Raw genomic sequence first — 21,669 nt, 5'->3', positions numbered from 1 at the left:
AGAGAATGTGTGTGTTTTGTTAATGGGATGTTGGGGGGTGGCCGGAGGTTATTTCCATAGTTGGCAGGGTAACAACACTGATTGGTCATGATGGCCAGGCCTGCCTGAACAGCGACCTTGTCTCCGTGGGCTGCAGCTGTGGCCACGCGGGCCTGACAGCCCAGTATTGACTAACGCCATGGAGCTACGTGAAGAAACTCGATGCGAACCCTGCTCACACTGCCTCTCTCCCAGACCCAGTCTACAGGCTGCCAGTGTTTTTATAAGGAGCTCTACTGTTCAGTCCTGATCTAGTATGTCTAATACAGAAGTTGAATATCTGGCTTGATCCAGGCTGAAAGATAACATTCTAAAAATAGGCCGCGATGAAGGATAGCCATTATTTTCCAGGGTAGAACTGTGGGTTCCAGTGCACCAGCTCCCTGCATCCCTTTGACCAAAACGGGTCATTTGTCTGGTTTTCCCTGCAGCATGTTTGAGTTTGCTCCTTAATTTCTCCTTCCCTGGATTCCTTATAGAGGATGGTAATCTAGGCTATAAAAGCCTTCCTCAGCTCTGTGTGGGAGAGGGTGTTCACTTCAGATTTGCTCATGTAGGCGAGGGGATTTTTTTTGTTGGTGTGTTTTATTCCTACACGCTTTATTGAAGTGTGAAACTGATTTCAGACACCAGCTTTTCAAACGGCGCTTCTGCTACAGTATGTGATTGTTTTATGTATTCCTGTCCCAGGGGCGGTGCGTAAGCAGTGCGATGCAGTGTAGCCAAGGGCTGGAGGAGGAATCGATTTAGCCCCAGAATGATACATCGCCTCTCAGAGAAGAATAGCAAGCTGGAAACACACAAACTAAATGCTATACCTTGTAAGGTGTTAAGAATGAATGTGGTGATTCATGGCGTCTTTGTCTGTAAAATATCCATTCCAGGCTGTTTGTTCTGACTCCATGTAAACAACCTGACTAACGTTCCTCTCTTGTTGATATTTTGTAGGGAGAGATGCTCTCTCTACATGGGTGATAGTCTGGCTGAAGAGTCTGTCTGAATAGACCTACTATTAGCTCCACACAATAATGTCCACAATAGAATACAAGTGACATTTAGAACTCCCATCTTAACTCTCCTAACATGTTATCTTTTCTCTGAATGGCTTAATGGAGAAAGGGAGTTCTGATAATGAAGTCATCTTTTTCCTTTTGTGCTGATGTTTGCCCCCCCCCCCCCCCCCCTCGCTCTGCTGCCTTCAAGTGCAGTTTAGAGGAGAGTGGTGTGGCTGCGTGTGCGTAGGCAGTTTCTGTACAGGAGAAGATGGGGAGAAGTATTGTGTTAAGAGGGATGAGAGGAAAGGCTGACCTTTTTAGTGGGGCTCCTCTTTTTTTTCCTCACTTGTTCCCTTTCTTGCTTACCTTGGCCCTCACCGGAGTTCACCTTCCCTTCACACTAACAATAAAGGCCTCTGTTAGTGGAAAGGGCACCATTTGCATTTTAATCCTGGGGTGGGACAGAGTGTGTGCAAGAGAAAAAGAGACGTGGTGTGTGAGTCGAGTGCATGCGTGAGAGATTCTTGCGGAGGGAAGCCCATTGCTTGCAGTTTTCTGAACCTTTTGAATATTATAGTTGACCTGCTTTCGTCCTCCTCTCTCCCTCTTCTCTCTTTCATCCACTCAGGTTGTCAGTGTGATTACAGCTCAGTGTAACTGCAGTCTGATTACTGGAGCACTCTGAGGTGCTTTCAATTGAACTCCTTTCATTCCCATCTCCATACTGCCATTTTCCCTCATTTCATCTATACTGTAGCTCTGGTGCAGAATGGCTCCAGTGTGTGTGTCTCTGCATCAGGCTCATGGTTCCCTCCCCATGAGAATAAACCCTCTTCAGCTGTTATGGAGTGTTGGTGGGCTCAGTTGGCTGGTCTGCATCTTACTGTATGGAAATGTATGATTGTGGACAGCTTTGACTGCGGCGGCGTTTGCATGTCTGTCAGGCTCCAGGTGTGTGTGTGGTTTGTAGTCTGGTTTAGATATTCAGCAGCCTGGGTCCCTCTTGAGCCCACTCACACTGGAGATGAAAGAAGCGGCATGACTAATTGCAGTGTCGGCATTCTAGAGGATTGCTTAGTGTGTTTACCTGTGTGTGTGCGTGTGTTCCCTCATGTTTTTGTATGTAAAATGCAACTCTAAAGTAATGGATTTCCAGAGGACATTAGAGGAAGTAAACAACCAGCAGCGATGGCATGTTAAGCAGTGGAATTTCATGATATCTGGGCTTCACACACCTGTTCCAGACAATGTAATTTCCTGCCAAATGTCCCCCACAAGCCTCAGGCCTCTGAAGTAAAAAATAAATGTATTCCTCCAGGAGCCATAAAATAATGGAATCGATGAGAATAATAATAAAAAAACAAATAAACCATTCACTCTGGCAGACCAAAAAAAAATGGTGCTCCTCTCATGCTTGTTCCACTCTGAATCACTTCATTCTGGAGGCAAATTCCTGGACCCACTTTTATTGCTTTTGGTCAAAGCAGATGCTCAACATTTTTCAGCCCTGCCTTGATGTTGGGGAAAGACCAGTGACCTAGGAAAGGTAACGTTGTGTAGGAAAACCCCCGGGAAGAGATGGGCTGGGAGCTTCTCTACAGTTTTCTGATATTTTTTAGTCATTCTGCACCAGCTGGGCATGAAAAAGTTGGTCTTCAAGCCTAGATTGGGTGTAGAGTTAAGACCAGAATGGTGCAACTGACCCCAGAAGACTCTCACGCTATGTTTGAGGAGCGGAACCCGACGAGTGAAACACTTACACAGAATCCAAGTGTCACAATTCCCCCATTTGCCATCTGAAGTCTTTTCCGCCACGGGTAGTTGTATTTCTTGCAGTAGTAAACTCACATTGAGTATAATGATTCTGTTTTTCCCACCAACATTCTTTTCCATTAACCAAGTGCTTGTCTCCTAGCCCCTCTAGTCTTGAAATTCTCTAGCTTCGATTGGTTTGTGTGTGTGGTGCACAAGGAGCCCCCAAAAAGGCCCCAGCAGAGCTCCCAGCATGACGTCCCTCCGAGCCGTTCAATAATTCAACACTCCCTCTGCCAGCCAGGCACTTCTTCCGCTACAAGTCCACTATCTAAAAATACGCCATTCCACTGCCATACCCCACCCTTCCTGGCCTAGAGAAGCTGGACTACTGGGTGTGGATAGGGGTTCAAATAAGGTTCTCCAGATTTCTAAGAGTTGAGACCACAGCATCTCTTATGCTGGTTGTTGTCTATCTGTGGTGCTGTGCATGAGGCTGGCTGGATGAGCTGAGGAGGGAGATGTAGAATACCTCTCCACATCATACACACACACTCCTGTAGTCCTCCCCATGGCCTCTGAGGTTCTATAGAGGCCAGGGGATATATTCTGTGTTGCCAGGTCTCTGCTTTTTAACCTCTTTGGATGGTGGGCTGGAAGCCCCACATCTATTTGTCCTCCTCTCCCTGTGCGGTTTTGGAAGGAAAGGGGAGGTGTTGTGCTCTGTTTACCCTGTTCGTTCTCTCTGTGTGACTAGGTTATGAATGAATGAACAGGGCTAAATGACCATGTCTCTAGGGGTTATGGTGACTCTATTCTTGGCTCCTACTGAGTGGACTGATGTCAGCTGCCTTTACAAACAGAAAAAGGTGTGTGTGTGTTTTAGGCAGTGGAAATGGATGTCTCTGATTGGTGCTGTTTTGGCAGTGGGGAGAGCAGGCAGAGGAATGTTGACACCGAGGAAGGAGAGGGTCACTTACAACTGCTGTGTGTGTGTGTGAGATGCAATGCTCACTGGTCTACGTGTCTTTCCCAGCTGTCATTTCTACTTGACTCCTCTTTGGGTGAGCTGGTGACCAGAGGGTTGGCACTGATGGGGCAGGTGTGTTCTTTTTGGGGGGCTGTGTGTGTAGTTCACTCTGTACGCTATGGTTTGTGTGTGAGAGTACGTGGGTCTGTGTGTAAGCTATAACACAGGAGACTGTCTGCAGGGCCATGTGTGTTGGCTGGTCAGACAGGAGGAATGCAGCACACGTGTGGCTGACGTGAGCAGATGGTTTCTATCTACTACAGCATGGACCTGAACTCTCCTTAGCACAGACACCGGGCTTCTCAAAGATATGATTACTCAATATTCTTTTCTAATCTGTCATATGAGTGTGTAAACTCCTAGTGGGAGGAGTAGTTGTATTCAGTTTAAGGTTAAGGAAAGGGTGGGTGTGGCCCATACTGGTAGACCTGTTGGCACTCTGCCATGCACTTCTGAATACGGCCCTCTGAGATTTATGAGCCGTACTGAGGCTTTTTCATTCATCTTTTTTGTTGTTGTTGTGTGTGTGTGTGTGTGTGTGTGTGAGAAATGGTTTGTGGTGTATGTGACCACTAGTGCACTGAGGCCTGAGCTGAAAAACTCCCTCTTAGTTAGACCAGACTAGGAGTTTAGAGAATAACCATGATGAAGTTATGGCTTGGCTGAGTCGGCTTGTATCCTCATACATACTTCTGAATCCATGCTCACTGAGTCTCCCATAGACAAGCAAGCATTACCGTTAAGCTTGACTGACTGACTGATTGATTATTTTACTCACTGTAGGTTTTCTCATATGAGCATCTGCCAGAGAGGAACTCATTATATTATAAGGTAATATACCTTTTTTCTTGGAATTTCCCTGGATATTTCCTATGTGGAGACCGGAAAGCTAGGTGGAGTGTGGAGCTGAGGGTGATGGATTATGAGTGATGGGCTGGGGTTCAGGGCCGAGCTGCTAAATTGATTAGTGAAGTAGGGGATGGCGTATAGTGATGGGGGCTAATGGTAATGGCTAAAGGCCCAGGGAAATCTGCTTTCCTCCTTGTGACTGTCTCTCTAAACCCATGGCTGAAGGGAGGAGAGAAGACTGCAGGGCAGATGAGAACTACACTAATCCCAGAGAGATTGGGAAATAGGTTCTAAACATTACTCCCCCCCCCCGGTCTATATCTGTCTCTCAGTGGAGGCTGGTGCGAGGAGCTATAGGAGGACGGGCTCATTGTAATGGCTGGAATGGATTCAGTGGAACGGTATCAAACATATGGATACCACATGTTTGACTCTGTTCCATTTCAGCCATTATTCCAGTCATTACAATGAGCCCATCCTCCTATAGCTCCTCCCACCAGCCTCCACTGGTCTCTGTCTCTCTCCTCTTCATCTTTCTGACTATCTCTGTTGGCTCCGCTCTTCCTCTGTTCTCTACATCTCTCCTACAGGGAAGGCCGGTGGTTATAGGAGGCTGTACTGTGGCTCAGCTGTATGAGCTTTGCCAGCGGCAGAGCTGTCAGCAAGGTTTTAGAGCTGCTCTTAGCAGGCGTACACCATCCACAGGAGGGGAGGGGCAAGGGAGCGGGTGAAGGATGGACAGGAATGAGGAGAAGGGGTAATGGAGGACAAAATGTGATTGATTGGAAAGTGGCTATACGTTTACAGCTGCTCTTAGCAGCCTCCCACCTTTCACAGGAGGAGAGGAGAAAGGGGATGAGTAGAAGAGAAATTAAGATGGAGGGGATAAGGGAGTGGAGAGAATCCAGCTTTAAACAGTTTTTAGTGGACTTACAACTGCTGCAGGAGGGTAGAGATGGAAGAGCGGAAAGAAGTGAGAGAGGCAGGAAGATTATGTAAGATAAGAAAGAGGTGAGGGGATAGAGAGGGAGGGACTGAGCTCTGTCTATATTCATATATCTGGATGAGAAGATGCGTGGCTGCAGGTGTATCCTGTCTGCAGGGTGTATGTATATGCTGTGTGTAGCATGCAGAAAGCTGCGTTAGCAGCATCAAAGCAGATGTACGGAGTGAGTGTCAGCGGAACATGCAGCCTGTCAGGTGCTCGTCTAGTCTTTGATCTTCTGCTTGAGTGTGAAGGAGAACATTCCTACATCATAAAGGCTTAGCAGCCCAGGGACACGGACCAGGCTACATGTGGGGGTGGGGGGGGGGGGGCTCACGTCTAGTGAGGCGTGGCAGCGAGAATTTTCTGTGTGTTTGTCTTTTAGTGAGAGCGGTGTGTGTTTGTCTTTTAGTGAGAGAGGTGTGTGAGAAGTGGTACTGACACTTTTTACTTTGATCATGAGTCATTTCAACTGTCGGGCAGATGGACGAGTGCTCAGCTCTCTAGTCTGAGTCCATATGAAAATGGCATTCTCTCTCCTGCTCTTTATTTTCTTTGTCTTTATATTCTCTCCTTCCTGTTCCTGTCTATTTTGACTTTTTGCTCTACACTCCTTCTCCGTACCCCACACTATCTTCTGTTCCACGTCTCCCTCCCTCCAAAAATCTAACTTTCGTTCACCTTGAATTTCTCTGAGACCAATGCCAGGGTAAGTGCAAGCTGAGCCTCCTGCCTGCCTGTGCTGTGTGACAGGAAGTAAACAGGGTGAAGAACACAGGTCTCTTCCTGTACTCTGACACCCAACATAGGCCTGTTATCTGCCTCGTTCTGCTTAGAAGTTGCAACTTCTGGGACAATAAATCAGACCTTTTTTTATATCAGCATCGTCCCACTACAATTCGTCTCTCCTCACTGATTGGCTGCCTGGCCTATAGGTGTGTGTAATAGGCACTGTAGTTGTTCATCTCTGAGGCTTGGCGTATTACATCTACATCCATGTTCTGTTCTGCTCTCCACAGGGGAGGAGAGTAAATGAATGTTTGTTTGCTCATTCGTTTTCTTATAGTTTTTTGTGTCGTAGCACATCTGCATACCGGGGCTGAAGTGTTTGTTTTCTAACCCCTGTAGTGAAAGAAGAGAGGAGTGTCTCTGTCTATCTGCAGTCACCTTATCTCCCTGCAGTCTGTCTAATTTATTTATCACTGCTCTGCAATATTAAAGAGTCTGCTGCCTACAACCCTGAGGGGAGTCTGTCTACACACACGTATGCTGCCTGTCTGCTGCCCTTATCTTCTCCTGAAAACACGCTTGCATATGGGCATCACAGAAACGCACACATTTATGCATGGATTTTCAGTTGGTGTATATTATCTTCACCGAGAACTCGTTTCCTTCTTCACTTGCTGTATTATCTGTGGATGAGCGTTTCCACATCTGCGGTGTGCAGATGAGTGTGTGTGTGTGTGTGTGTGTGTGTGTGTGTGTGGCGGCAATGCCAGGACTTTGCTGGTGGCTGTAATTGCTGTGCGTCCATGCCTCAGTGAAGCTAGCCTGGGAGTCCTGACTCATCTCTACTGGCAACGCTGCCTGGGCTGTCGGCCCGCTGCCTGGACAGACACGCACCCTGCTGTTGCCTGCTTACTGCTATACTTAGAAAGAGCAAGCTTTCCTCTGGTTCTGGGTTAAAACTGGGAACCTTGAACAGGCCAAACTGGTGTCTAACCGGAACAGGCACCTGCTGTGGAAACAGGGCTTCAGATGGCAGTCAGCCTGCCCTGTACTACTGGGCCCTGGGTGATTACTTCACTAGAGCCTAACTGGGCCAACCGTTAGCAATGGGAGTGTTCCTCTTGGACAATCAATAGAATTGCTTGCCTGTCGTTTGAAAGCGAAGGGTGGGCGATGAGCAGTTTCACTAATATTTAATAGTAAATAAAATGGCCATTTGATTGGACGTTGATGTGATTTGTAGGTTAGTGCTGCTCAGTAATATTTGGACTGTGCCTACCTCAGGCTTTGTTAAGGCTACCGCTTGGAGGCTTCTGAAAAAGACTTATGGTATGGATTTGAGCCAAAATGGAGTCTCTGTTGGATTGGATCTGTGGAGGACACTGGGTTGCACTGTTGGCGTTTGGCTGTGCTCTCTTTTCTGACTATATCCAATGTGGAGATACACACACACACACACACACACACACACACACTGTTCTTATAGATGTGTTGTGGTCCCTCTTGCCCATGCATCACAAACACCCACATTCACTTTCTATAAGATGTTTATCCTTTTTCACTAGCACTATCAATACAGACACATTCACTCATTCTGTCTTGCATCTCTCATGCCCATACCTCATTCACACCTACGGTTAGGGCTGTTGGTGAACGTATTACCGCCACACCAGTGGTCATGAGTCATGAAGGCAGTCAAATTCCACGTGACCATTAGTCACGGTAGTTGGGCTTCTCCAAGCTCTGATGCTGCTGCTGGTCATTAGTAGTCTACCAAACTTGCTAACTGCCTGGTACTCAGTCCCTCTAATCACTTTGACATCAACGCAAATGTAATTGTAAATCTACTCAAACACTTCATGAGCCCATATTGTGTAACATTTCTATAGGTCATGTAATTGTGTGAGAAAACAGAGTGATGGCCTCTTAAAAAGAGGATCCCATCAGCTTTCTATAGGCTAGGCCTACTATATTTATTTATCAACTTTACTAATATTAAGCAAATATTAAGCACATTGCTTATCTTTACAACAGGAGTATAGCCTAACTGGCTGGCATGAAAATGGACCACAGGAAAAGCCTCCTCCATTCGCTATTTAAGTGCAGAGATGACATGTGTTTTTCCTGTTTCGAGACAGGTGCATGATAATGGTCCATTCTAAATCCAAAACAAATTTCACACATTTTTTAGTGTGTGTGTGTATATATAAAGACAAGATTAAATCCAAGATTAAATAGGCTAATATATTTTCACCCATAAGACTATCACTTGTGAATGATGCCCAGCTTTTGTGTGACTTTTTTTGCATCATAGTCGCACACCTCATGTAACCTAGCCCATAGACCTATATGTTTTGATAAGGTTTGTGTCACAACTAAAGTGGCCAAATAACTTCATAAAATGAAGCACATTAATCCGCTTTACAGCGGGTATAGAGCCTAACTGGCATACAATACTGTATGCAGCGTGTGAGTTTGGAGAGATTTTCACCATTTAAAAATGCACCTTTTTATAATAAAAGCATTACACGCATAATCGCATTTGTGGTTACTTTTGAGAATGGTGTTTTTCCATGAATGGGAAATTTGCACTTAAAGCCTACTGCCATGTGCGCATTGCTGTGCTTATTATGTGAAGAAATAGCCTAGTAGTTTATCAACATTTTAAGCAAAATGTTCTGACCAGCATTTAGGGAGAAGGGCTGCAAAAGGCATGGGTTTTCTACGGTGCATTATCACCACAAAGGGGATGCCGCCGGGAAATTCAAAGCATTATCAAGTGTCTCTCAAATTGTGAATGAGAGACTGACAAAGTGTGTACAGCCTGCTCAAAAACAAAGCCGAGCTCATGCCTTTCAAGCGACTTTTTTGAAATCATCATTAGTCGCACCATGCAGCCTTACAATGTATTAAATATCTAAACATATAGCCCACCGTTTTGTAGAACAACCAAAGTTACATTAATAACTCTAAATTAAGCTTATAGTAGTACAGTCCCCTAACAGGCGGATGGAGGCCTGTGGATGAATATTGATTTGCATGGGGCCTTGCATCTGAATGTTTATCAGCTGATGGTTGAGCTCTGTGTAGCGTGACGCTCACCTGGGCTGCTGCATTGATCGCTGTGTTTTTCCTGCTTATTGATGAATAGGGAATACAGTGCAGTGATCAATATCAGAAGGACCCAGTCTGATCGTAAGCGGGCCAGGTCAGGGGTTAACAGCCACAGTGGGTTGATGAGAGGAAACGGGTTAACATTGTGTCGTATAGGAGTAGCAGCAGCACTGTACGTCTCTGAGGAAGTACTTGTTGTCTTCTGTCAGCGCTCCGTGAGAGGTGAGAGGAGCCCGTTTCTAATTAATGTGATAAATGCTGCATCCATCTCCAGAGAGCGGGAGGGGTTGGGGAGGGGGGGAGGAAGACGGACTAGTAATATTGGTATGAAGAGAGGCGGAAGAAAGGTTATTTTGAGGGAAGATGTGACTTTGTTTTTAGGGTGGGTGGGGTAAGGTATTATTGAAATGAAAAGCCATCAATTTACTCATGTGCATCCCAGGAAAACAAATCACCACGGAAACCAGGCTTGCCTCAGTGTGAGACCCATCTGCACTACAGGATGATGCTTACTCTCTTTCTCCCTCACACTCTCTCTTTAACTGTACCCCTCTTTCTGGAATCAGGAGTGAATAAGCAGGAAAACCAGAGAATGTACTGAAAGTTCCTGGATTTTTCCAACCCTATGTGTGACAAGTCCTACCTGTTCTCTAATAACCAGTCTTAGCTGTACCCAAATACAGTGTTGAATGTGATCTGAGATACCATCAGGATGTGGTGCTGGTGTCTGGAGCGGGCCAGCTGATTGGAGATGAGAGCCTATGAATGGACGGTTGGTGGAACAACACTGACTTTAGACCAGCGTCTAGGGACCACTTCATCCTACTCAGATCTCTGGGAATGCTTCCACATCCGACAGGAAGAGAAGCAGAGGAGTAAAGACTCAGGAACAGTGAAGCAGTGTGTTTGACTCAGAAGGCAAACAACTCCTTCCTTTCCTCCTCTCTCCCTCCTGGTACAGGCCCCGCTTTCATTAGCCTGATGGCAGGTGTAAACTCGGCTTTCTTCTCTCAAACTACACAGCTGACAACACAAGAGGTTGGTGGCACCTTATTTGGGGAGGACAGGTACGTGGTAATGTGTGGAGAGAAATTAGTGGAAAGGTATCAACAACATCAAACGCATGGTTGCCATTCCATTTGTGCCGTTCCAGCCATTATGAGCCATCCTCCCCTTAGCAGCCTCCACAGGCTGACAACTGAGGGAATTATTTCATGGTTAAATCTTTTATCCTTTACAGTCCAAATCACTCTTCTAATATCGCTCTGTTGTGATTTTGGGGGCTCACTTTCTCTTTCAGGTGTCCTCCAGTTGGCTTCTCAAAGGAGAGCGAGAGAGAAAAACAGGCCTGCATTATTAGTGATGCATATTATCCTTTTATCAGGGGCTGGAGAGGGAACGAGATGGAGAGAGACAAACAGACCGAGAGGAAGAGTGAGATGGTGTGATGTCGCAGTGTGGACATGCAGTGAAGTGGATAAATGTGCAAATTGATATTTCTGATCAAAAGAGCTGTGGGATTGTCTGTGTGCATCTGGGTGATTGCGTTGGATTCTGTGTGTGTCTGAGAGCTGTGTCTTTATGAGCATGTGTGTGTGCGGTACGGGCTTTTGCTGTGTGATGAGGCAAGAAAAGCATAGTGGTAGAAGGGAGATGATGAGTTCAGAGCAGCGGGGGTCCTTAGCTCCTCCAGGAGAGGACTTAACCCGTCCCCTGCCACCCCTACCGCAGGTAAACCCTTCCCCAGCCTGGATGCAGTGACTCTCAGAGTAGAAACTAAGATATGTGGTCCCCCATTAGACAGACACACACCAGAGCTCAGGAGCTCCAGCCAGTCTACGAAGTGGAGCAACTGAGGTGAATGAGGCTTGGTCTATGTTTTGTGACTCTCTCTCTCACACACACACACACACACACACACACACAACAAGATACAGTACCAGTCAAAAGTTTGGACACACCTACTCATGCCAGGATTTTTCTTTTCTTTTGACTATTTTCTACATTGTAGAATAATAGTGAAGATGTCAAAATCTGATTACTACATGGAATCATGTAGTAATCAAAGTGTTAAACAAATAAAAATATATTTGAGATTCTTCAAAGTAGTCACTCTTTGCCTTGACAGCTTTGCACACTCTTGGCATTCTCTCAACCAGCTTAATGAGTTAGTCACCTGGAATGCATTTCAATTAACAGGCGTGCCTTATTAAGTTCATTTGTGAAATTTATTTCCTTAATGTGTTAACGCCAATCAGTTGTGATAAGGTAGGGTGGTATACAGAAGATAGCCCTATTTGGTAAAAGACCAAGTCCATATTATGTCAAGAACCGCTCAAATAAGCAAAGTGAAACGACAGTCCATCATTACTTTAACACATGAAGGTCAGTCAATCTGGAAAATTTCAAGGACTTTGTATGTTTCTTCAAGTGCAGTCGCAAAAACCATCAAGTGCTATGATGAAACTGGCTCTCATGAGGACCGCCACAGGAAAGGAAGACCCAAAGTTACCTCTGCTGCAGAGGATAAGTTCATTAAAGTTACCAGCCTCAGAAATTGCAGCCCAAATAAATGCTTCACAGAGTTCAGGTAACAGACACCACTAAACATCAACTGTTCAGAGGAGACTGAGTCAATCAGGCCTTCATGGTCAAATTGCTACAAAGAATCCACTACTAAAGGACACCAATAAGAAGAGACTTGCTTGGGCCAAGAAACATGAACAATGGACATTAGACTGGTGAAAATCTGTCCTTTTGGTCTGAGTCCAAATTTGAGATTTTTGGTTCTGTCACGATAATTTTTTTATCCCAATAATTGAACTCAACTATCACTACAGCTTTGACCAATTCCCAGAAGTTTGTAAGACCCTGGTTAATGAAGAATTAGACAAAGCCTCCAGTCTGCAATAGATCAATTCTTTTTTCAGAGAGTACTCTGAAGTAAAAAATGAGAACACAGCCATTTTATAATTCACACAGACACGCATCAGTAGAAACTCCACCTCCCTTTAGGTGGCTGTATTTTTCCACAATACTAACACAATTTCTCATCTTCTACAAGCATTTCCTAACAGTTACTCCCCCTACCTAAGTTAGGGAGGCCTCTTTCCTGTTATTTTGTTTGAGTTATCACAAGTCGACAGTTCAGTTGGCCTTGAATGTCTCAACTCTACCCAGCTCATATTGCGAAATAGTTACACAATGGTCTAGTCACACACATTATGGAATTATTACTCTAACACATTTCATACAATTATATGATTTCAGGGTGGAATCCTTTAGTCATTACTTTAAACATATAAATTCCTTTATCAATCCACCCTTTGACTAAATATTACATACTGATACTTCAACCTTTATTGGCATTATAAATGTCACACAAAATCAAACAAACTCAAACAAAACCAATACATGTATTTACATCATATACTCATCAACGACTGTTCTAGGCCTATTTCCAATTATAACTCGTCTGTTTAGGATTTTCATTATAATCTTCATTAAAGAAACAGTCTTTCTAAACATTAAAGATAGTCTCATCCAACATGGGCTCCTCTGGGTTGAAGGGATCCGAATCATCTACTAGGCTTGGAGGCATATATCTGTCATCCCACTGGTTGGCGCTGGGAATCGGTCCGTATCTCACCATCTGCTGCGTCATCGACCTCTCCAGTCCTGGTGATTTGACCTCTCACACACGGAATCAAACAGCAACCACACAACATCAACACACTCATACAGGTGAATGCGGCCCACAACACAGTGATTTATAAAAAAAATCCATTTTCCAAACATACTATCGAACCACCCAGTCAGTGAGGTATCCACCCCAACTTGCTTCCCTTTCCCTAACTGACATGCACGGGTGAGTGCTACTATCTCCGCTTGCTGTGCTGAATAGTTCCTTGGTAAGGACTCTGCTTCTAAAACCAATTTTTCTTTAACTACAGCATATCCTGTGGCATTTGTGCCGTCAGGGTTCTTCCTAGATGAGCCATCTACAAACACAGTCAGTTCCCCATCGGATAAGACAACTGCCGTGTCTTTGTGAGACGCATAGTAGGTGAACGGATGATCTCCGCATGTGTTGTTCCCACTGTGAAGCTTGGAGGAGGAGGTGTGGGGGTGTGGGTATGCTTTGCTGGTGACACTGTCAGTGATTTATTTAGAATTCAAGGCACACTTAACCAGCATGGCTACCACAGCATTCTACAGCGATTATGCCATCCCATCTGGTTTGCGCTTAGTGGGACTATCGTTTGTTTTTCAACGAGACAATGACCCAACACACCTCCAGGCTGTATAAGGGCTATTTGACCAAGAAGGAGTGTGATGGAGGGCTGCATAAGATGACCTGGCCTTCCCAATCACCCGACCTCAACCCAATTCAGATGGTTTGGGATGAGTTGGAATGAATGAAGGAAAAGCAGCCAACAAGTGCTCAGCATATGTGGGAACTCCTTCAAGACTGTTGGAAAAGCATTCCAGGTGAAGCTGGTTGAGAGTCTGCCAAGAGTGTGCATAGCTGTCAAGGGTGGCTACTTTGAAGAATCTGAAATATAAAATACATTTTATATCCGTTTTAACACACTTTTTTTGTTTACTACATGATTCCGTATGTTATTTCATAGTTTCACTATTATTCTACAATGTAGAAAATAGTAAAAATAAAGAAACCCTTGATTGATTAGGTGTCCAAACTTTTGACTGGTACTATATGTCTAAATGTAGTTCATGATGTGTGTGTGAGTGACTATGCTCGTTTATGGCCAACAAATCCCGTTGTCTTGTCGATGGTGTGTATTTGTCTGGCCATAATTTTGTTTGTTCGTGTTTGTTCTTTCAGACAGAATTGAATCAGACATTCAGTGCTGTTACTGATCAGCTTCTGCTGATTGGTTTATCCAGTATCTGAGACGGAGCATGTAAGGGTAGGCTACTGATGAAGTGCACTGTGCAAGGTCCGTTTTTAGACTCCTCAGTGAAGCATCTCAGGCTGTCAGACAGACCATAAAGAAGCTTGATTAATCAAACAGGAGATCATTCCAGGCCAGATTAAATCATTTCATGTTTGATTATCAGTGGCTTGAGAGGGCTATTTATAACTGACAGCCCTATGGATAATTATTGTTCTGTGTGTGTGTGAGAGAGACAGTGAATCAGTGGGTGAACAGGGAGTTTATCAGCCAGTCATCTCCCAGTTGATGGGGTCAGGTCCAGAGGAAAGCCCAGTCTCCCCTGCTACTGTTGAATCATCTCACTGGGGCTCCTCTCAGGACTCATTCCGCTGTCTAGCAGGAAGTAGGAACATGTTTGTGTAAGCGTTTGTGTCACGTGCGTAGCCAGCCAGCCAGCCAGCCAGGAATATGAATATTCAGGCGTCTGGCATCATATCAGTGTGTGCCACCTCTCTCCTCTTTCTCAATCCTCTCTGTCGCAAACCTCTCTTTCTCAATCCTCTCTGTTGCAAACCTCTCTCCTCTTTCTCAAGCCTCTGTCGCAAACCTCTCTCCTCTTTCTCAATCCTCTCTGTCGCAAACCTCTCTCCTCTTTCTCAAGCCTCTCTGTCGCAAACCTCTCTCCTCTTTCTCAATCCTCTCTGTCGCAAACATCTCTCCTCTTTCTCAAGCCTCTCTCTGTCGCAAACCTCTTTTATAGGCCAGGTATTGTCTTTAGGGCGCAGGCAGGGACAGAAGCTGGGGGTTTATTGAGTAAGCAGGTTTTTCATGGAGCTGTGCTTACCTGCATGCATGCAAGTGTGTGTGTGTGTTTGTTTGTGTGAGAAGGAGCAGTTTCTTTTATCCCAGGAGTACAACCATGGCTGTGAGGGGTAATGGCAGGATGGTATCAAGATGACTGGTATGGTAAGCCCAGTAGTGCACTGCACTGTTGGGCCATATTGTACAGTGTTGTTCTTAGCCCAAGGGTGATTTTGTTGGGTGATGAACCCACCTGTGTTCTAAAAGGAAGTAGTCATCATAACATTCTTTTACATCTGTTCTTTTAGAAAAATGCCTATTGTGCATCTGCTTCCTACATAAGCCAGTGTATATAAGCATCCGGCTCACATTCTCTCATTGTCTCAGGCTCTGATTCTCTCAACCCCCTCTGTCTCGCTCGCTCTCTCTTCCGCCCCATCTCTCTTTCATGAGGTTGTTCCCTCTCTCCCTACCTCCTCTCCTCAGAGGAGTGCACAGCTAAAGTGTTTTTATGGCCAGTGTTGATTAATGTCAGTAGGAGTATTCTAATTACTACCCCCAGAGCCATAGCATTGAGGTGTTGAGAGCCCATGTGAGAGTAATGGCTGGTTTTACCCGATCCCTTAACGACAGTGTGTCTGTTATTGCGCACACACACACACACACACACACACACACACTGCAGTACCCAACACCATATAGATCTCAGAAATTACAGGCCTGCAATACCTAACGACAGGCATTCTATAAAACAGATGCCACGCTTGGCATTTTGGTGTGTGTGACTTTGAAAGATGGGGGTGTGAATCTTGTTTACACCCTTGCTGTAATGTCTGCATATCAGCACACCTCTGTACATTACAAGCTTTTAACGCGCGCTCACACACACTGGAAAGCATGGTGGACATGGCGCAGTGTGCATGTATTTCAGCACTCTTGAGTGAGTCTTGTTTCAAGTCTTAATCCTAATACAATCAGTCTACAAATACAATTTCCTTCTGTTGTCTAGTTTCTTTAATGTGCCTCACCTTCTGTAATGGCCTCCTCTGTCCTCCACAGGTACATACACTGATCATTCTGAAGGTGTGTGTGAGTGCACACGCATGCTCGTGCGTGTGTTGCTGTCATAATTCCCATCTCTTTATGGGTAAGGAGGTGTGTGTGTGTGTGAATGTGGTCATACTGACAGATGGCTGCTTCCTTTCACTGATTGTGAATCACTTCTCAATTAACATTTTCCTATCTTTATGAGTAAGAAGGGTGTGTGTGTGTGCGTTCCTGTCAGAATTCCCATCTCTTTTATGAAGAATGGATGTGTGTCTGTTTTTAGAGAAGTTGACTCCCCTGATTGTCATGATTTTCAAGGTGGTGATGGTCACCTTGGCTGTTAAAGACTGTTTATTGGCATTTAAAAGAGCCAACCACCTGTGCCGCTGGCCCCTGGGAGGCGGGCTTTTGCATGTCATAGAGCTTAATTGTGCCGAAGGGACATGGAATTACACACAGCTGGCAAGGGGGGAAAGAACAGTCAATCGAAGGGGTTGCTTTGATGACGTTTGTGCGTGTGTCAACACCGTCCACGCACCTTGCCAAATCTCCCAAAACAGTCAATACCGAGGCTTTAATTCACTTCAACACAAACACACACACATACTCCACTCATATGAGGAATAGCATTTCATCTGTGGGCTTCATTTAGTAAGCTTCTTCTGTTGATGTTATTCACCTCCACGATCAAAGGCCAGCGTTTTTACATCTCAATCCTCCATTCACTTTGAACTTTACAGCATTTCACACCCCCAGTCCACTCTGTCACAGAGCACAGTGTAGGCTACCACATCCCCAGTCCTCCTTTTCTGAAATATAAACACCATTTGAATATGAATCTGATTTTCCATTAGAATGGCTGGGGTGGAATGGGCTGTGTGGCTGTCTTATCAGCACCTGCCAGGAGTGCTCCCAGTTATGAATACCTTCCATCTCTGGCTCTTCTCACTCTGCCCCTCACCTTCCTTTCACCCTCCTCAGCTCTCTACTCTCACTCGTCTCCTCCCTCGCCTCCTTTCCCACTTCATTCTTATATTAAAGGGGCATTCCACCTCATTTCTACAACACAAACGGCAACTGAACGTAAACCTTAAAGGGGTGTGTTTCAGTTAGGACCGAGGCTTTGACAGGCAGAGACATCGATCTCTAACAATCCTAATTTTAACAACTGAGTGGGGATTCTCCTTTAGGGACACGCACGCACAATATATACACACACACACACACACACACACACGGTGGTGGTGTTAATCACAAAGGAGAGATCAGAGGTTAGTGGTAATCCCCAGGTCCTACTGACAGATGGGTCTAGTATTAGTACTGTAGAAGCACTGGAGCATTCCAGGCCTGAGGCCTTGTTCCCTGGCTTCCTCAGCAGTCGGTCTGGATCAAAGATCCGGGATGAGGAGAATTATTCTCAGAAGGTCAGACATAGTCAGCTGTTGCAGCTGATCAACACCTATTGACTACCAGTAACAGACGCTGGAGCTGGGATTGCCTATAGAACTGCAGCTGCTGTGGTTCACTGGCTAAGCACTGGACCATGACCGCCCTGACCGAAATGTTGTGGTTAGGGGTCAGTCTGTGGCTTATCTGTGGTCAGTCTCTATACGGGGGTGCTTGGAGTGTGAACAGTACCTTTTCGAAGTCAACAGAACAGTTCCACCCTGATTTTAAAACCTCGAACAGCAGCACATGCTTTTCTAGATAAACTATCGTAGGTGGTCAGCAGTTTGACGATGTGTTGGGAACTTTCAGACAATGCACTTTCATTGTATTCTTTGGAAACTGCAGCTGTGTGTGTGGACCAGTAAACTCCTGCATGGGGTTCATGCTCATGCCCCTCTAAGGGTGCAGGGAAGAAAAGGGGGGGAAGTGTAGGGCACTTATTACATTGCCATGGATATTGGTTTTGAATGGCTTCTAAACTCAGCAAAAAAAGAAACGTCCTCTCACTGTCAACTGCATATATTTTCAGCGAACTTAACTTGTGTAAATATTTGTATGAACATAACAAGATTCAACAACTGAGACATAAGCTGAACAAGTTCCACAGACATGTGACTAACGGAAATGGAATAATGTGTCCCTGAACAAAGGGGGGGGGGGGTCAAAATATCAAAAGTAACAGTCAGTATCTGGTGTGGCCAACAGATTAAGTACTGCAGTGCATCTCCTCCTCATGGACTGCACCAGATTTGCCAGTTCCTGCTGTGAGATGTTACCCCACTCTTCCACCAAGGCACCTGCAAGTTCCCAGACATTTCTGGGGGGAATGGCCCTAGCCCTCACCCTCCGATCCAACATGTCCCAGACGTGCTCAATGGGATTGAGATCCGGGCTCTTCGCTGGCCATGGCAGAACACTGACATTCCTGTCTTGCAGGAAATCACGCACAGAAGGAGCAGTATGGCTGGTGGCATTGTCATGCTGGAGGGTCATGTCAGGATGAGCCTGCAGGAAGGGTACCACATGAGGGAGGAGGATGTCTTCCCTGTAACGCACAGCGTTGAGATTGCCTGCAATGACAACAAGCTCAGTCCGATGATGCTGTGACACACTGCCCCAGACCATGACGGACACTCCACCTCCAAATTGATCCCGCTCCAGAGTACAGGCCTCAGTGTAACGCTTATTCCTTCAACGATAAACGCAAATCCGACCATCACCCCTGGTAGGACAAAACCGCGACTCGTCAGTGAAGAGCACTTTTTGCCAGCCCTGTCTGGTCCAGCGACGATGGCTTTGTGCCCATAAGTGATGTTGTTGCCGGTGATGTCTGGTGAGGACCTGCTGTACAACAGGCCTACAAGCCCTCAGTCCAGCCTCTCTCAGCCTATTGCGGACAGTCTGAGCACTGACGGAGGGATTGTGCGTTCCTGGTGTAACTCGGGCAGTTGTTGTTGCCATCCTGTACCTGTCCCGCAGGTGTGATGTTCGGATGTACCGATCCTGTGCAGGTGTTGTTACACATGGTCTGCCGCTGCAAGGATGATCAGCTGTCCGTCCTGTCTCACTGTAGCGCTGTCTTAAGCGTCTCACAGTACGGACATTGCAATTTATTGCCCTGGCCACATCTGCAGTCCTCATGTCTCCTTGCAGCATGCCTAAGGCACATTCACACAGATGAGCAAGGAGCCTGGGCATCTTTCTGTTGGTGTTTTTCAGAGTCAGTAGAATGGCCTCTTTAGTGTCCTAAGTGTCTTAACGACCGTTCCACAGGTGCATGTTAATTAATTGTTTATGGTTCATTGAACAAGCATGGGAAACAGTGTTTAAACCCTTTACGATAAAGATCTGTGAAGTTATTTGGATTTTTACGAATTATCTTTGAAAGACAGGGTCCTGAAAAAGGGATGTTTCTTTTTTTGCTGAGTTTATATTTGGCACAATGACCACCCCCTCTCTCACTCCCTTTCTCATTCATATATATATATATATATATATATGCACTCTCACCCACTTAAGACCTGTTCTTGACAGAGCTTTGACACATAGCGCAAACATGATGCTAGCCTAATGAAATTAGCTTTCACCGCTAGGCTAGCACTCTCCACTGCTAAGGACAGACCTCTGCAATGTCACTGTAAGGATATAGTTACAGTAGGATACGCTACACCTCTGCAGCAAATCAACCTATAGAGCTGCAGTACATTCTGTCATGGCGCCAGATAAATATATGTGAGGAGTGGTTGCAGACAGGGGCTTTTTGAGGTTAAACAGCATTGCTTTTCCAGCCAAGATGTTTCCATCCAAAATCGATGATTCAAGATGAGAAATTTAAAAACATTATAATCACTTGTTTTGCCAAGTTTGACAGTAGTTTACAACAAAGTACAGCTGCCTTTCTGTGTTCCACTCCTTCATGTTGGACAACAGTGGTACTGGGTAGCTTAGTGGTGGGCTGAGACGAGTAGCCCCACATCTCCGTGTTCAGTCAAAGATGGACACAGGCTCTTCCTCTGTAGCGTTCTATCCTCTGTCAGCGCGTGCTCTCTCTCTCTCGCTCTCTCTCTGCCTCTCTCTCTCTCTTTCGGTCTCTCTGTCACTCTCTGCGTCTCTCTGTACAAATGGAGAATATATTTTAATGATATACTTCAGTAAAGCTAGTCCACTGCCCTCATCTCGCTTTCTACTCCTCTCGCTCTGTTTGGAGAGGGGGGGGGGTATTTTAATGATGTACTTCAGGTACGCTAGTTAACTGCCCCCACACACACACTTTCTGTTGGAGAAACAGCAATTAAAATCAGACAGACCCTTCCCCATCCCTTAACCATCACTAAACCTGGCAGTAAGATAACCTGTTCAGTCCCTTCTCCCTCACTGTCATTCTGTTCAGTCCCCTCTCCCTCACTCAGTCAGCCTAATGATACCTACAGTACATAACTCTCCCTGGATCTAATAACCTCACTGTCTGATGGGCGTCTATGGTAAAGAGATCTGGCTGTTATCATTGGATGAGGGTGGAGGGGTTATTTGTTTGGGTTGGGTGAGGTATATGGTGTGGGAGGGGATTTGGAAAGTGTTCAGTTGGGGGGAGATGGTCTTCAGGGTGGGTGGTTATATAAGGGGTGTGTGTAAGGAGGGGGAATCTGCTGGTAGAGCAAAGCTGTGACATTCCTCACACTCGCTGCTGAAGAACACTGGGAAAACTCTAGTGTGTGGACAGTGTGCATCTCAATAGAGTAAATACACAAAGTATCTCATCAGGAGAGCATATTTGCTGCCTTACCGTCGCTCTGCTGACAGATGCCTCTCCTGTGATGGGATCTGCTGCTTTGTTGTCTTGGTGAAGCATCTGTCGTGGCAATTTCCTGTATTACCAAATGAGGAGAGTTACAAACCACACACCAGTCAGAGTTATACTTAAACTTCATCTTTAATTATATGAGCTTCACCATAGCCCTTTGACTCTCAGATCAATTCAGTGTCTATAATGAATTCTGAGAGTGCCTACAAAAGAATACCAAGATCTTTTATAGCCAAGATACACCCCTCTCAACTCACATGACGAACCACAGATCTCAGGAACTCTTCACAAAGGGCCTTTTACTTTAGAAAGGAGTATCCCATAGCCAGATAGCATTAGCTATAAATTAGCGTTCAGTTTGATCTCTAAAGACGAGGTTCTAATCTCATTCCTGGTACTTCATAGTACCAAAACATTACCTCATCCAAGGCATAACTCAATTGTCAACTCTATATTCTCCCATCTCAAGCAAACCCCCTCTTCTCCCCACTCCTGGACAAGCTCACTGAGGGGAGTGACTTGCGCACAGACATTGTGGAGCCAAGAGATAATTGGTTCCCCCTTAATCACGCCATCCCTTCACATGGTTTAACAGATACATTCACATATGAAGACAATGTTCCATTCTGACCTCTCCCTTTCTGATATTCTGCATATTACCAGAGACATGTAAAAGA

General features: G+C 45.4%; 1 protein-coding gene across 1 annotated transcript in view; it reads left to right on the top strand.

Moving 5' to 3' along the window:
- Positions 1-21,669, top strand: part of LOC139547926 (protein phosphatase 1L-like) — a 38,364-nt gene that overhangs the window by 1,509 nt on the left and 15,186 nt on the right. The gene's annotated exons all lie outside the window — the stretch shown is intronic.

Source organism: Salvelinus alpinus, chromosome 21 (assembly GCF_045679555.1).
Source record: "Salvelinus alpinus chromosome 21, SLU_Salpinus.1, whole genome shotgun sequence".
Classification (NCBI taxonomy): domain Eukaryota; kingdom Metazoa; phylum Chordata; class Actinopteri; order Salmoniformes; family Salmonidae; genus Salvelinus; species Salvelinus alpinus.
This window is presented reverse-complemented; position numbering and strand designations above follow the sequence as displayed.